Here is an 18,810-nt window from a genome sequence, read left to right as displayed (position 1 = left end):
GGGGAAAGCTTTGGGTTCCTTAACTTCCATGGGTAGGAAATGGACCTAAAACCCTAAAACCCAAAACCTTATTCTACTGCATATATGGGCTAAACTTTAATTTTAAATTTAAATTTAAATTTAGAAAAGAAAGGGTAAATACGAAAGCCTTGATGGCAAAGCCAAGAGCCACAGTAAATACCTCCCAGACAGTGGACTGAGCTCCAGTCAGGGAGCTGGCAATATGTGCAGGCTCAATTTCAGAATTGCTGTGGATCATTAATTCCTGTGAGTCTCAGGCTTCTATCCTTTTTGATGGGAAATGTGACTAATGATTATCCTATACCTATCTAACCATTACATGTTGGATATGAGGATAGGGTAGATAATTTGTCTCTTTATTTCAAAAATCCTTATTTGAGTGGAAGTGTATTCAAGGAGTTGTACAAGGAAGTGTATTCAAGGATTAATTGTATGTGAGCATCCTTCATACTTCAGCTTGATTTACATTGACAAGACCCCGGATTTTGAGCTTGTTGTAATGAGATGAGGTTTCTGGGTCTTGGGAAAAGGGATGAGTATTTTTCCATGTGGGAGAGATGTAGACAGTTGCTAGAGAGTGTACTGTGGCAAGCTGTAGTTTCTCCGAATGGACACATTTTGTATTATATGTCATATATTGTATTATATTATAATGCACTACATTGTGATGAGATGCGATATTACATTATATTGTGTTATACTGTGTGTGATGTTATATTCTAATACACAAGACCTTCTCATAGAGTGATATTGATATTCTTCTCATCAATATTGAGGAGGAAGCGTCTACATTATTACCCCTTTAATCTGGGTAGGTCTGTGACTATGGTTGAAATGACACTTTGGGACTTCCATGGTTATGTCATAAAGTCTGATAAGGCCTCTTCATAGTTCCTGTTGGAATACTTATTCTTGTATTACCATGCTGTGAGCAAGCCCAGACCATAGGGAGAGAAAGGAGAAAGAATGCCCTAATGATTTGAAAAATGAATTGTTTTTGTGAAGAAAGTTTAGAAAGTAGAACAAGCACAGAATATTTAGGGCACAATGTCATAAAGAGAGAATATATAGTACATGACATTTTCAATGTATGTGAATGTTTTATTATATGAGTAGTATAGGATTTTAGTATCAGGAATAGGAATAATGGGTCAATAAATATACTTGAAATCAATTATTCAATGGTAATTCAAATTACACAGCCCAAGATCAGAGGCTTACAGTTCTCTTCCAGGGTAGGTAACAGAATAATTTTCCTCTCCCTCTAAACTGAGCCTCTATTTTGAGCCTCCTCAGCACCTTTTTTTCACAGTTTATATCATTTATTTTTTTCCTTAGCGCGGATACAACCTCCCAATAAGCACACAAATAAACAAAGGTTGATGGAAGGATGAATGAACCTCTCTAGAATATTGACAGGTGCTCTCCTGGGTGCTAGGATAATACCCTTGAATAGCCAATGATTATTATCCATGAGAAACTGCATTTCAGTTGGCTATGTCGAAGTATCCTATTCTTTTCCTTGAATCTCTTTTGAGTATTTTGTCTTTTTCCGGACTGATTCTTTTTATCTCTTTCAACACTTTTCTTAACATTATTTCAACAATTCATAACAACACAGTTTTATTACCAAAAAAAAAAAACAAAACAAAAAAACAAAAAAAAAAACAAAAAAAAAAGCAAACCCCCAAAAAACCCACAACCCTCATAAGAGGGACAGGCAAAGATTTCTTCTAAATCAATTTTGTAAATTTATGCACAGATTATTCACTTCCTTCCACACAAATATACTTAACTGTTGGATGATAAATACTTTATATACATAAATGAAATCTCTTTTTAAAAAATATCTATTTCAATAAATAAATCTTGGGAAAAAAAGGGGGGAAGGACTGCTCCCTGCGTGGCTGTCAGTTAAGTGACAGACTGGTGATTTGGTTCAGGTCACAGTCTCATGGGTCCTGGGGTCAAGCCCCACCTCAGGCTTCTTGCTCAGCAGGGAGACTGATTGGGATTCTCTCTCTCCCTCTCCCCCATCTCCCACATGCACACACATTCTCCCTCTTTCTCGGTCTAAAATAAATAAATAAATTCATATTAAAAAATAAAGTATTTCATTTTATAGCTAAAAATAAGTAAATGAATGACATAATCATTAAGGCTTATTAAAAATAATTCTTTATGACATACCATAAGAAGTGAAAATATCACCACAAAAAGCTTAGATTATGAGATTTTAGCCTTATGCTAATTAAGCTCTGTATATTAGTGAAATACTTTTATTTTAATCCATACCATATTAAAAGTGTCAAGAAATGGAAAATCCAAATATAAGGGAAATGCTTTATTTTTATGACTTTTAAAGCTTTCTTTGAAGCAATTTTAGAATATAATAATTTATCTTCATATGAAGCATGATTTAGAAAATTTTGGAAGTGAAAACTCTTTCAAAATAACAAAATAAATGGGCTCTGTATAACTATAATATGGACATAATCTCCTGAGTGGGTGGGCTTTAAGCATGTACTTACCCCATGGCAAAATACCATGGCTTTGTTTTTTGCAGAAAACACAAAATTAAAAATTTCCAATAAAATGTTTTAAAATGTATTTTCATGTTGCAGAATGACAAAACAGATTAATACTTTCACTAGAATAGAGTAATAGCCTGTGTTATGAATTTAATCATAAACAGAGTCAGTACAGTCTAGTGGGTAAGACCCAGGTGCTGGAGCCAGGCTTCTTGGTTTCTAGTTCTGGTTCTACCAGGTTTCAGCTGAGGATTTGGGACAGTTATTAAACCTCTCTATACATGAGATAACTACCTGGCTTACACTAGAAGGTAGTCATGAAGATTAAATGAGTTAATACATATAAAACCCTTAAAACAGTATGCAACATACTGGAAGTGCTATTTAGAATTTGTTTTTGCTTATGCTTATTATAATACATTGAAACAAAATGTAAGTACCATTCATTTGGCACATAGAAATCTCATTTATATGTATATCCTCCAGAAAGATGTTGAGTTTCGTATATAAGGGTTTTTCTTTTTAAATTTGTAATGCTTTTTCCCAGCCATAGCTACAGCTATCCCTGTCTTTGTCTCTCTCTATCTCTTTCTGTCTCTGTCTTTGTCTCTGTATTTCTTTCTCTCTGTCTCTATCAACAGGAAGATGTGCTTTAATACCCATTTTGTCTTTTAATTTATTATGATGCTCTATAGTCTAACATCTAGATATTAGTAGATGACCTTTAACTTGTTCTACAGTATTTTTGGAAGTGTTGTCTTAATTTTTTTTACTACTTTATAATACTTTTGACATACTGATATTTTACAACTATGAGTTTCCTCTCCCTACAGCCCCTAATAACAACCAACTTGCTTTCTGTCTTCATAATTTTGACTATTTTAGGTAACTCATATAAGTGGAATCATACAGTATTCATCTTTTTGTAATGGTTTATTTCAATTTCCTTTCTTTCTAAGGCTAAAGAATATTCCGTTGTGTGTATATATCACATTTTGCTTACCCATTCTGTCAATGGACACTTGGCATTGTTTCTATGTTTTAGTTATTGTGAATAATGCTTCTATGAACACAGGATTACAAATATCTCTTTAAGATTCTGCTTGTAGTTCTTTTGGATATATATACTCAGAAGTAGAATTGCTGGATCATATGGTTATTTTGTTTTTAATTTTTTGAAGAACCACCATACTTTTTTCCACAGTGGCTGTATCATTTTACATTCCCACAACAGTGCACAGGATACTTGAAAATATACTGCTCAAAGATCATTTCTCATTGCTCCTTGAAACCTCTATTCCCACAAACCTGTTCTTTCTCCGGTTTTGTATATTGTCCTTGACACACAAACAAGAAATCTAAGAACTGGGGCACCTGGGTGGTTCAGTGGGTTAAAGCCTCTGCTTTCAGCTCAGGTCATGATCCCAGGATCCTGGGATCGAGCCCCACATCGGGTTCTCCACTCAGTTGGGGAGCCTGCTTCTCCCCGCCCCCACCTGCCTCTTTGCCTACTTGTGATCTCTGTCAAATAAATAAATAAAATCTTAAAAAAAAAAATCTAAGGACCACATATATAACTTCTTAACTTTTCATCATACTTGCCAAGACTTTATCTCCATTTCTTCTCCTGCCTTGGTTCAGGACCTCATTATCTCTCATTTGAATTTCTTCAGTGGACTCCTTACAGGTCTCCTACCTTTAGTTTCTTCTTTATTTAATCCCTCTATGGTAGAGTAAGCAACAGGATATAACAACTTAATGCCCTCCCTTTCTAATCCTACAATATAATTTCCCAATTATAACATCTTTCTACCATGTTCTTAGAGCACCTAGAATGGAAGCAGCAACCCCGTGATGAACTGATAGTCTCTATTACCTGGCTCATGTTGTATAAGAATTCAGTACAAGATTGTGTCAGCCATGAAATGGTGGATAAAAAGCATTCATATTCATTATTTCAATCTTGAAGACAATTTATGATGACTAAAAATTTTTCAGTGCAAAAGAATGTGAAGGAAAATGATATTTAAAAATCAGTCCCATGGATATGATTGGAATACATTTCAGATAATTTGGGGGAGAGAGGGATATTTGTAACCTGGAATGTTCACTATGGTTCCCTTCTTGTCTGCACGCCATGGGAAACCCTACTAGCTTTTAAAGTAATCTTTCCAATACGCAAATTTAATAATGCTACTCATTTGCTTTGAAATCTTTCAATGGCTTCCCACTGTCCATAGGACAAGATTACAACTGCATATGCCAACAAGGAAAGCTCTTCAGGACCAGGTCCCCACTTCTCACTACACTCTCATTTCTTTCATTTTACTCTGTTAAGTGAGCACTAACTCCTTTACAGCTTTTTGCAAATCTTTGAATGAGTCACATATGTATATTTAACTCTGCTCTGCTCTGCCTTATCACTGGTAGTAGTGATTTTTTTTCTTGATTACTTGTCTTTTAATATTACCCAGAGAGTCCCTTCTTCTACAAGTACCTCCTGAGTGTCCCACAGGCTGGAATTGGTGTAGTAGATGAGCATAGTCAGTTTGGGGATTAAATACCATTTCAACTATTAACACAGGATGTTAGCTTTCTGATCTCTTAAAGTTGTATGTCCAATTCAGGTCACTGGAACCCTAAAAGACATGCTTTTAGCAAATAATAGGTCCTTTTGCGAAGAATGTGTGAATCAAGAGGTTCCGTGTAAAGTTGGAGATTTTGGGGTATTCTTTAGCATTTATTTCATTCTCCCCCTCAAAGTTTTGAAAATTTGTGAAAAACCCTATAGACTCCCAAGAAAGGTATTGACATCATACTCTAGGGAACAAATCCTCTTTGCTTATATGGAAACGGTCTCCTCCTGACCTCTTTATTTACTGAAACCTAATGAGGCTACATCAAATCTGAGGCTGCTCTTTGTAAACAGGCTGATGATGACCCATTTGGCTGCAGAGTACAACCTAAAGTGCTTTTATGGCTCACAGTGAGAATGTTTTAACTGAGGTTTTATGCAGCACAAACTATATAATAGGTACTATCAGTTTATCAAGTGGTTGCTGCTACATTCATGTTCTTGTTGTTATTATCATTATTATTGTTTTTTTGGTGCACGCCATGGATGAGTTCTATATATGAACTGTAATTCTTTCCTCCTGGACATTTAAAAAAATAATGCTTAGTGTGATGGAGTTTGGACTCTAGTTCAGGCTGCAGAGGGTCAAAATTAGTTCTGCCACTTACTAGCTTTTGACTGTGCACAAATCACTTGTATTTTCTAAGAATCCTTTTCCCTATAAAGTAGAGATCATAACAGGATGGTTGGGAAGATTAAATAGTATGGTTTATATTAAATATTTAGTCTAGTGCAAATTATAGAATCATCAGAAATTAATATCAAGTTATTGTTTTATTATTAAATATAAAGTCATTTCCCTCCATTTAGCTTACCTTTACATAATTAATGCACAACATCAAAAGTGAGAATTCAGTGACAGGGTTATCTCCATTTTTCTTACAATCCAGACATCACCATCTAAATAAAGGTTATTTTGATTATTATTGTTATTTTTTATATATACTTTATTTGACAGAGAGAGAGAGTACATGAGCACAAGCCTCCTTCCTGTCTTCTGATTCTGCTTTAATGCCCTTGTTTCCAACCGCTTCTGGGACCTACACATCATTCACCTTCACTTTTGCCTCCTCCCTGGTATAGATTATCTCACGCACAGTCCTTGCTAGATCTGTGAATGTACTAACATCTCTCACATTTCTTCACTTTGCCTTCTGCTCAATTACCTTCATCATTCTCTTCCATTTTGATTTAAATACCTTGGTAAAGTGGTACATAAACTCTGTCTCCACTTTTTTACTTCTTATTTATACTTCATGCCATTAGAAATGTAATATCTTTTCTCTTCTTACTGAAATTGTTCTCTCAGAGGTCAGTAAGATAACCTACATATAATAACTTAGTTAACTCATTATAATGTAGTTAATAGGCGCATTCATCTCAGTGGCCAGTTGTGAACTGCTTGAGTCCGGGAACTATGCCTTTTCTTAGTTTTGCAGCTCAGACACCTAGAACAGTATTTGGTAAGTGATAAACACTTAACAAATATTTATTGAAATAAATATTCAAACTTCTTGGTAAAAATTTTCTGACACTCTGGAAAATAAAACAAAACTGAAATGATCTTTTTAAAATCCTCAACAGGTCCTGTGGAGTAAGGACCATTATTTCCATTAATTAGGGAGTGAAGAAACTTATTAAGAATAAATTAATATTTCTTGAGTGCATTTTTGCAGGCATTACATTATGGGATTAACATGCACTGTTTAATTTATCCTCTGAACAATCCTAGGTATTCAGAATTATGATTTTCATTTTTACCATTAGAAACTCAAGATACAGTTTAATGTGCTTAAGATTGTACAAGTTGTGAGCAGCCACAGTAAGATTCAAGCCCACATTTGACTGATTCTAAAGTTGGTGTTCTTTTTACTCCTTTTTTCATAATGTTTAATATCATATGTCAGCAGCCTTCCAACTTGGGAATGAGTACTCCTGAGGTCTCCAAAGACTTTCCAAGGAATTCACTGGCATAGAGAGTTTTAGGTACTCATTTTCTTGTCGGGATATTATATGGTTCTACTTTCTACCTTTCACATCTACCATTCTTCCACTTTAAAAAGAAAGATATCCTAATCCCTAATGTTGCCATGGAAGATTGTCCCATAGAGCTAAAGAAGAAAAAAAAAAAAAGGCAACTTTATGGTGACCAAAATATAGTTCAAAATATCAGTGTCTGGGAAGTGTTCTTTACCAGGGTACCATCTGTATCTCAGTTATATATATTTCATGGAAGAGAATTAAAAAGTTTCAAATTTAGGGTGCCTGGGTGGCTCAGTGGGTTAAAGCCTTTGCCTTCGGTTCAGGTCATGATCTCAGGGTCCTGGGATCGAGCCCCACATTGGGCTCTCTGCTCAGCGGAGAGCCTGCTTCCTCCTCTCTCTCTGCCTGCCTCTCTGCCTACTTGTGATCTCTGTCTGTCAAATAAATAAAATCTTAAAAAAGAAGTTTCAAATTTAATTCTGATGTACCAGTGTTAAATCTATAAGTAAAAGAAAAACTAGTTAAATTAATAATTTATAAAAGTTAAAATTTGTAACATAGAATAATATTCTATATTTTCTTTAATATTTTTTCCACTTATAGGCAAAACTGTTTCTTTACCATTTTTTCTTAACAGGGCAAAATTCTTCTGTCACTATCACTCCTCACCACTTTTTTTTGTTTATTCATATTACATTTTGATTAATTTAATACAGTGTGTGCCATGTAAGGCTCAGTAATAGTGACTAACACCTTTGGTAAGCCACACTCTGAGGTGGTTGAATACTTTATCTTTTTTTGCTATTTTCACAAAGTCTTTACCCATTCTAGCACCAAGTATTATCTATGCATAAGTGCATCAACCGGTTGGGAAAAAGCTCCATCGTTACTAAACAATGTATTTCTCAAAATATAATTTTATTGTAGTAAGTATCAACATTTGGATTACATTTATATTGTTTTGGTCAATTATATACAAATACTGTTTGAAGAAACTGTTTTTATGCTTAGACCCTACAGTGACAGAAAGTTAAAATAGAAAAAAAAAGTTAAATAGAAAGCATTCAAATAGATTTATAGATATTTGATATAGCTAAGTACATTAAGGTGATATTAAGGATAACAATTTATCAAAATAGGACATAATTATGTAGGGGAAATAGAATGGAAATATAAATTCAAAGAGAAAAGGAAAGAAGTCAAACTAACTGAAAACAATTTGCTCATGTATTTTATTTATTTATTTATTTATTTTAGAGAAAGGGAGAGAGAGAGAGTATATGAATGAGCTGGGGGGAGGGGCAAAGGGAGCTGAGAGCTGAAGATCTCAAGCTGACTCCACAGTGAGCAGAGCCTGACACAGGACTCCCATCTCATGACCCTCAGATCACGACTAGAGCCAACACCAAGACACTTAACCCCCTGAGCCACCCAGACACTCCTGCTCATGTTTTTTAAAAAATGTATAAAGATGAGTATTAAAACACTACAATATATGTTACATTGGATAAATTAAAGTGATGGTGTTTTATTTTCAAATCTCTAATTTAAACTGCATCAGAAATCACATTTATGACCACTTAAACTTTGGAAACTTTGTTCACTTATAAATGTTCCAGGGGGTAGAAGCGTTTTCAGAATTCCTTTAGGAGAAATGCAAGCCAAAATTTTGAAGACGGCTTTGTAAAAGTTGTAGGATGTGGTAGGGAGTGCCCTAAATATAAACAGAAAATTCCGATGTCCCTGGCAGTTTCTACCTTCCTGGAGGACTCACTCATCCTGTGAATTTGGGCAAGTTACTTAACTTTTCTGGGTCTCCCTTGCCTCACCTACAAAGTGGGTATAATCACATCCACCATACAGGTGGCTGGAAGAAGAAGGGAGTGTATGTAATGCAGTCAGCACAGTCTTGGCTCACAGAAACCTCGCAATAAAAAAACCATAGCTAGTATTTTTTGTTGATATTATTGCTATTGTTATGTTTTAATGACCAGGCACTAATGGCCCTGATATCAGTTTGCTGTGGATTTGCCAGCACTTAGGAAGGGTGGATCTGTGTCAGCTCTCATATCCAAATTTCCTTCACTTAGTGGGCACAAATGTTCACATTTTGCTTTAATGTGAATCTGTTTCTTGTTTAAAAATTTTCTGGCCTTTCCTGTAACTGCCTCTGCAGTGCTCTTCCTTCCCTTCCCCAAATATTGGCCCCAGGCCCACTCAAAGATTTCTCTCTTCACTTTTGTCCAAAACTGCTGGTCTCAGCATGAACCCCTCTACCTTGTTGACTTCCTTCACTCCGCCCCATGCCCTGTCCGCTGCCCACCAACACAATTTAGCCTTCTTCCAACTCTCCCCCTGAGGCCATTAGAGCCTCCATTCCATCTTAAGCAAACTCCTAATTCTTCTAGAGAAACTCTATGCAAAATTATTTTGAGATTAGACGTTATGCATCATATCATTTTAATTAGTTAACATGTTAAAATTATCAAAAGGAAATGCTGATAGGCCGAGTTTAAGTTGTTTCCCAACAAAAATGCATTATGTCAGTGAAACAGCAGGAAACCAGAAGAGAGTATAGTGCATTGAAGTAACTTTCTCGGCAACTTTAGTTGTGAATTACATGTTACACTCAGTCATGTGGTAAAGAATAATGTCCAGAAATACTCTAAGGAGTTGGTTAAGAGGGAATCTTGAATTTCTAAGATGAAGGAAATTATAGAAAATATAGCAATACCCTTCTTTTGCAGCTTTATTAATAACCCATTTGAAAATAAATGTATGCTACCTTTTAAGCCCACAAAGACAGTTGCAAAAAATTATTAGAGAAATAGAGGAGATAGCAACATCAGAAACATGAGATAAGAATTTTTTCTTCAAATCAAACATAAATTTAAGCATCTTCCATATGGCAGATTTATAGTCTTTCCTCTCCAGCCCTTAAACACTTATGTTAATATTTAATATATAGAAATGGGGTCTCTTGGATGGCTCAATCGGCTAAGCATCTGGGTCTTTGTTTTGGCTCAGGTCATGATCTCTGGGTTGTGAGATCGAGCCATGTATCAGGATCTGTGCTCAATGTGGAGTCTGCTTGAGATTCTCTCTCTCCCTCTTCCTCTGCCCTCCTCTTGAGTCACATACGCATGTGTTCTCTCTCAAATAAATAAATTTTTTAAAAATTTAATATAAAAAATAAATACACATACCATAATGTAAGTTATAAAGCATAATAATAATGATAATGATAAAAGTACACTGAATCTACCACCTAACTTTAAATGATAGAGTGTTGTTAATTCTGTATTAGGTCCCAGTACTCCACACAAGCTTTCCTACATTTTCCACCTTATTTCTTGGCACTCTCCATTTGTTTGAGGCACAAATGATTTGTGTAGTTTCATCCAAATGCTTCTACTCATCTTATTTTTTTAATCTCTTCTCTTTCTTGTTCTTTATCTGTTTAAATTGATCCTATTCATCAAGGGCCACATCAAATCCTAGCTCTTCCACTACAATACCCCACCCCACACTTATTCAGAGCAGTAGTCCTTCCCTTTAGCAAATGTAAAACTTATGTCTGTACCATTTACCTGCTACTTTCCTTCCTAAAATAGTAGCTTATCTTAGCTAATTGTTGGATGATTTCTGTTCTTTGTTCAGTAACTCACGGAGAACCACCAGGTCTGACATCGGTCTAGCCAGTGAGGCAAGAGCTGAGCCGCACTCCTTAGAGACATCATCTCAAACATTCCTCCCAGTCGTCTGTGTGCTAACACTGATGTTATCCACAGCTTCCAAATGAGGACACTGTGGCTTGGAGAGGCTAAGCAACTTGCTTAAGGTCACACTCTGACTGGCTTCAGAGCCCAAGCACTGCTAATCTGCTGTCCCGTTGCCAAACTGTTCTTTGCTGCGGTGACCCCTCTGGCTGAATAGAGAGTCACATGCTTAGTATACACATAGGTGTCCCTTGGTCTGCAGATAATTCCTAAGCCTCCTAGGTACAATCTGTTCTTGGTCAGAGTTCTCTTGAATCTTTTTTTTTTTTTTCTTTTCTTCTTTATAGACAGTACTTTTCTTCCCATTTTGCTAGTTCCAATCTTTTGCTGAATGACTGCTTTAAAACTCTCACATATTCTTTGATCCCTGTGGTCCAAAGGGCTGCATTTTATAGACTCAGGCATTTAATGTCTGTTAAGGAAAAGGGGAATAATCTCCAAATCCCTATTGCCTTTCCCAAATTATTTACAGATTTCAGTTACTAACTGAACAGAGTCCTTCATTCAAATATGAATAAAGGGAGCAATATGGCATTTACTCAACATTTCATTTTTTCTTCTTGGTTCTTTTTGCTTCCCAGCTGTTCAGTGTCCTTTCTCTTATATCCAGACCATGCCAGCCTTATCAATCTTGGCAGCGAAGGGATGTCTGTCCCAAGAGGAAAACTGAGCGCTCTCTTGTCATTTGTTTTAAATATGCCTATCCTAGGCTTTGTTTCCTGGGATATTGGCCCTTCCATACTGAATTTATGGGGTTAGAGGGTTCAGGCATTTTCTTTTTGAGATACATCTGTATGTTAAAACATGTTACATTTATAACTTAATTCTAATTTTAAGAATAATACATGTTAACTAAAGAAAGTTTGGAAAATTGGGGAAGTATAATTTCCTTACATCTTATCTTTCTGCTTATTTTATTTTTATAAAATTGAGATCCAAATTGTATATATAGTGTTAATATTTGCTACTTAATATTTTTATTAAACATGTTAAAAGAATATAAAAGGAAGAGCCCTATAGAAAAATATTAATAAGATTGGCCGTGTAAAATTAAAATTCTTCAAATAGAAAAAATGTTATATAAAAACAAACATCAGAAAACATCTGAAATCTATGATAGATAAAAGAACTGTAAACCAAATAGATAAAGAGCTCCCACAAAAAAGATGAATGACCTAATTAAAAACCATCACAGAACATAAGCAATCAATTCATAATCAAACAACACTCTAACAACATTACATATTTTCAATCTTTTAAATCACTGTGTATCAGGCTTAAAAAAAGATGCATTATTATTTCATTTATAATTCTCTAATAATTAGTATTAATTCACTTTTAATATAACCTTTACAATAAGGGTTGCAGTAATGATTGGAATTCCAGAGTAAATTCAGAGAAACTATGTTTTGGTGATAATTTTCAGTTATACCGTGTGCGTAGTTTATGCTGCCTCCTAGTCCGCAAGTTTCTTGATGTCAGGAACCATTTCTTTTTGTCTTCAGAATCTGGTTCAGAGCATGGGGATAGTATATGTCTCATGAATATTTTTGAAAGAAAGCCTAATGTCATCAAGGTTTTTAGAATCCCTCTTCTTATTGGAATTAAGTCAATTAAAATGTGCATTTGGTAAAATTATTATGTAATGGTATCACCACAGAAATAGTTGCTGTTTTGCTCTTTGCTCAAGGGAATTTTGTATCTCAGCTCCAGCTTATGAGATAGGGGTGGGATTAGCAATATGTGGGACTAAAGCTCAGTCAACATGATACTGCATAAATTTATCAGATTAAATTTTTTGCCGGGTCATTATAAATGACCTGTAGAAGGAGATTTGGCAAGAAGACAATTATGAAATAAGGCAGAGTAAGAAAAGAATGGTGGAAAGAGGGAGAATGACCAGAACTTAATTTAAAAGTGGGGGGAAATTTAGCAAACTAAGCAAAAGGAAAGCATCTATTATTATGTTTTATGGATTCATTCAGCACATTCATGTCTCTTTGGACCCAGATCCTGAGGTCACAGCTGTTCTTGGAAGCCATGTGAGGGGAGTTGGGAGAGTACTCAAATATGACAGTGTTGGCGGACGTGTTGTTACCTCTGTGTCAAAGGTTATGGCTAGTGCTGAGGTGCTACCATTTTGCTGCTACAGCTTCCTGGGAAATTTGTGATGAGGTTTTTAAGATGATTTGGACAACAAAGCATAACTCCTCACTCCATTAAGCGTGGGCTTCACACAGCGACGTCTTTTCAAAACAATATAAGGAGGGAGGGGAAGAGTAACTTTACAGTGGATAAACTTGACAGACTATCCCAGCTATATAATTAAGGTTAACATCAAAGGTGGTAAGTCATGTTGATAGTAATACCCTTGATACGGTATGGTAAAAATTGCACTTTACCTCTGTGTTCTTCCTCCTAACCTTGATCTAACCGTGGGAAAAAAACATCTCAGTTGAAGGACTCTCTAAAAAATACCTGACTAGTACCTCCTCAAAATGGTCAAAGTCATCAAAAACAAGGAAACAGGTGGTGGGATCTCCCACGGTTAGGACCTGGCAGTCTTGCTGCTGAACAGAGGGCTACCAGGGCACTGTTAAAAATCAAATTTTGAAAAATAGAAAAAAATGAAATTTTAAAACAAAAAAATCAAACTTGGAGTCATTCCTATATATAGGAAATTCCTAGCAATTTCAGAGTTGTGTTTGCCTTTTTTTCGATAACTAATATGATCTGATCTTTTTATTTGTCCATAGAAGATGTCTCTAAATATCACAAGTGTTGTCAGTAGCACTTTTATTTTCTAGCAAAATTGTATTTTCTGGTGCTCTATGATTCTGGAAGACAATACAAATTTTAAGCTGGCAATTTTTTCTTTATAAATAAAACACAAGTAGAAGTCTAGTTTTCTTAGCGTATGTTTTCTGTTAGTAAATATTAAATCCAATGTAGTCAACAATTTTTTTAAAGAAAAAAACTTCTCAAACATGTTCTTCCTCTGACTGTGCCTCTGGGTATACTAAAGACACTCCCCAATGAAAACTTGCAAAGTTTTCTTTTCATGCTGCAATGTTATGTGGAGGAGCCATTAATCAGGCTATGTTGATTTAGTTACATGCACTGGCCACAGTGTAATTTATCACTACAAGCCTGTGCTATGGTCCCCTTTCCTGTTGTTTCCTGGATGTTTCCTTTCCTGTGTCAGCATGGTGATTGATTTTTTTTTTTTTTTTTACTTTCTCTTGTGTAAAAGTAGTAGACACATGTTTTTGTTGTCTATTTTATTTTATGAACCATATTGAGAATGAATGTAAAACTAACAATTGAAGAAAACATTGTTTTGTTAAAAATGTTAAGAAATCAGAATAACAATTTGTGATATAAACTATTAATATATGTCATCATTGTCCTTGAAATTAAAGTCATCAATTAGAAAGCCAAATCACCATTTCTATACTTGTACTGTTATGTGTGTGTTTAACATAAAAGGAATGTGAGATACAGATTTATCCCAAAGCACATATACTTGTAGTTAATAATCTTTATCTTCTTCTGCGATTTCTATTTTAAGATGAAAATTCTAGAACTCATTTTAAATTTGGTAAGATATGCTATTGGAACTAAAAATAAAATCAATGCGATCTGATCAAAACATGTAATGATAATGTATTTAAATAAAATAATGGGACAAAAGCAGTTAGAAAAACTCCTCCATATGGTCTTGTCACAGAAGAATAATAAAAAGTTTCAAAAGTACATAGTGGTGGTATTTTTTAGAAAATAGAACAGACATGAAGCTAACAAAATACAGAGATGATTTGCCCATCATATTAAATAATCAGTGTATTGATATGTCACTAAAGCATAGGCTTCCAAGATCTCTAGGACTGGAAAGAAACCCCAAGGTCAATCACTGTGTCAGCTCATGCAGGGCTTTAAGATATGGTCATACAGGTTTTGCTTGAATTCTTCCAGTGATAAAGGTGGTTACTTGCTTAGAGCAGTTCTTTCATCTTGAACAACATGATGGATGGAAATTCATTATGTCAAATAAAAAAATCTATCTTCTTGCAATTTCCATCAGTTTTTCCTGATTCTGCCTCAAGTGACTAAATCTCAAAGCCACAACACAGTGAGGATCTCATGGACTATTGCACAAATTCTTGGGTGTTTGTTTCTCTTTTCTTTCTTTCTTGAAGCATAGCTTTGATTACATCATTCCCCAGTATGAACATTTCCAATGGCTGCCACACTGCCAACAGAATGAAGTCCAACCTCTTTGATTTCTCCAAGTGATAGTGACCAATATTTATCCTAAACATCTGCATTACTTTTTATTGCTATCTTCACTGAGGCATTTATCTCTTTCTCCCTTGTATGTTAGTTATTTATATCTATGTCAGCTTCCTCCTATTCCACTGTGACATCCTTAAGAGGATCTCTGTTTGATATAATTTTGTATTCCTGCAATCTCAATCTTACATGACACATTGTATCTCTTCAGTAATAAAAGAATAAATCATGTCCTCAAAAATTGGACATGCTCCAGATGGTTTTGATAGAACACAATAGAACTATCCCTTCTCTTGTCCTTGACACTCAACTTCTATTAATGTAGCCTAAAGTTGCCTCTACTATTTTAACAGCTAAGTCATGCTACAAGTTCATTCTGACCTTGCAGTCAACTCCAACTGCCAAATCCTTTCACATGAATTGCTGCTAATCCTGTAAATATGAGGTTAATTTTTTTTTTCCAGAAATGTAGAACTTCATGTTTTTAGCTCTTAAATTTCATCTTGTTTTTTCTGGCTGATGCTGTCAGCCTGTTGAGAATATTTTGAGCCCTAAATCCAACGTCACTCCTATTAACTCTCTTGTCTAGTCTTAAATCATCTAAAACATTGGTAATTATGCCTTCTCTTTCTTCATCCAACTGTTAACCAAATGTTGAACACTTGCCTGGCCAGGGTGGAAGCATGGGCATGCTAGCAGACAGAGATATCCTTCCAGATGGCAGCTGTCCAGTAATCAGTCCTTGTTTGGTAGAGTCAGTCAATCAGATAGGACCACATTTAATTACTACCACCAGGTTTAGGAATTTTTCACTCTTTCACCAAATATCAGAAGAGATATTATTAAATGTCTTACAGAAGTCACAGTGCACTCCATAATAAATTGTAGTTTTTTGAATCCTGTCTATTAAAGTTCTTGAAAGTAATATATTTATTAAACACCTATTAAGTTTGAAGCTCTCTCCTAGACATGGAACAAAACTTAACTTTTTCTAATACTATCAGTACAAGACATTATTATTCTGATTTTAAAGATGAGAAACAAAGTCTCAGAATGGTAAAATACTTACCAAAGACTTCACAACTGGCAAGTGTCAGGACCAGGCTTCTAACCTAGGATCCAGCTAATGCAATATCAAGTCTATCCTTAATTCTTCTCTTTGCTTTAGCTTTTACATCTAGTTCATTAGCAGCAAGTCTTGCCAGTCCCATCTCCAATATCTATTTCCCAAATTCAATCTTTCCTTTTGTGTCCATAATATTCTGGTCCTGGGGACCATCATTTCTTCCCTGATCCTATAGTAGTAGTATCCTATCTGATCTTTCTGTTTGCACCATTGCCCCTTATAGTCAATTATTTACAGAACAACCAGAAATATCTTTTAATCCTAAATGAGATTATGCCATTTTCCCCTCTAAATACTGTCCAGTGGCCTCTCATTGCACCAACAAAAATTTTAAATGCATGCTATGGCCTATAAGCCCTTAAAAAATTAGGAGTCTGTTTATCCCTCAACTGTTTACTGCATTGTTTTCCATTTCTCATATTGTGGCTACAGTGGGTTTTCTTGATATCCCATATGTATCACCAAGCTTACTTCTTCTTCCTAGAAAGTTCTTCTAGCATATCCGCGTACATCTAGTTCTATCTTAGATCAAGGGCTCAGTTCAAATATTCTCTCTTCAGAGAGGAGTTCTTTCCCTCACACCTAACTTATTTGTCTTTTCCTAGTTCTTTGTTATTTTGATGTGTTCTTTTATTTACTTCTCATGTATTTAGTTAAAATTATTATAATTTATTGATATCTTTTTTATAAAAAACATTTTCCCCTCTTAAATGGAAGCTCTATGAGGGCAGAGATTTCTACTGTATTATTCAGTATTATATCCACCAAATCTAGCTGATAGGAGACTTGGGAAATACTGGTTGAATCAATGAATAATTCTCTGATTTCATAATAAGCTGAAGTAAGAAGTCTTTCTTCTAAAAAAGCAGACATTTTCTTAGTCGTGTTTATACCAACTTAGACTAGAAAGAAAGAATCAGTACTAGAACTAGTGTTTCTATCCATGAATTAAAATGATATACGTGTAAAGGATATTTATTAAATGTATAGAGGATTCTAGGTTGCAAGGATGGCAAGCCAGGGAAGGGCAGGATCCAAAATGACCTTTTTAAAGCGATGTGAGTAATTAACTCTGTTGGAGGAAAACCAACCAACCAACCAACCATCCAGCCAACCAGGAGAGTAGACCAGGACCAGAAACTCGAGAGGTTTAATTGGGCAGAAGCTGCAGTGGCTTTTGTGACCTAACTAACCTGCAAGGTCACCCTTTTATTTCCACAACATCCTACTGGTTACATGAGTCAGCCCTATTCAATTTGGGTGCGAATGAAAACACAGGGATACAGAATCCTGGAGGCAAGAATGGTTAAGGGCTACCTTGGAGGCTGACTACGGAAGAGCTCAAGAAGTACCTGAGGATTTACCTAAAATTGTAAAATATCAAATAAATGATTTCTGAAGATAAAAAAAAAAAAAGAAAGGGAAGGGAAAGAAAGGGAAAAACTGAATAGGGTGGAATTAAAAAAAAAAAAAAAAGAGCACATTTTATGCAAATAACTTAAGGATACAAATGAAAGTAAAACCACGTTGAGAAGGAATGTACTTTCACACACCCTGACAGTATTTTTCAATTTAAGATGTATCATATCTGGCACACTAATTACAGGAAAAAAAAATTGAAGGGACAGTGATGGGTATGAGTAGAAATATAGGCAAAGGTGTAGGGGATACTGCTTTATTTCTTATAAGAGAACAGTTAAAATCTTTCTTCAATAGTCAATGCAAATTATCTATAAAACTAAGGTTGTATAACTTAATAGGTGCATTAATATCAGTAATAATGTGTCTCAAGTTTTTTTTTATTTAAGCTAACTAAATAAAATCTCAACACTTACAAAATCATGTTCCAAAATTTCAGGAATTAAGGAAAAAATTAAGTTTATTATACATCAAAAAGGCTTAAGTGTATGTAAATATACATAAATCTTAAACATAATTTTATAACAAATTATTTGTTAAGCTTCTACACATTACTCAATATAATATTGCAGCTAGGAATTTATGTTGATAAAATAATTTTATTTTCTTTGGAAGAATTTTAGGGGAAAATTTGAACACTTTCTCTCAAATAGGTCTTTCATTATTCAAAATCAAGCATAAGTATGTTTGCTTCCCAATATTTGCTTAAGGTATTGTCATTTTGGTAGGGATAGGGGGGGAATGTCCTACCCCTTTTGGCAAAACTACATAAATATCCCAATATCCAATTCCATTGTCACCTTCTTTATGGAGATTTTTCTGATTCTCCTCCACAAATATATATAAAGTGATGATTACTTGTTCCATCTCTGATATTTCCAGAGTCCTTTCTTATATCTCTATTATAGTACTTAATTTTCATTCTCATAGGTTTTGTAATCTAATGTTTAGACACACAGATTATATTACTCATGGATTCTTCAAGACCTCTAACATAGGTCTCTGGAACATAGATTTTCAAGA

The sequence above is a fragment of the Enhydra lutris genome, unplaced genomic scaffold, assembly GCF_002288905.1.
Source record: "Enhydra lutris kenyoni isolate GAN:26980312 unplaced genomic scaffold, ASM228890v2 scaffoldscaffold17, whole genome shotgun sequence".
NCBI classification, from domain to species: domain Eukaryota; kingdom Metazoa; phylum Chordata; class Mammalia; order Carnivora; family Mustelidae; genus Enhydra; species Enhydra lutris.
This window is presented reverse-complemented; position numbering follows the sequence as displayed.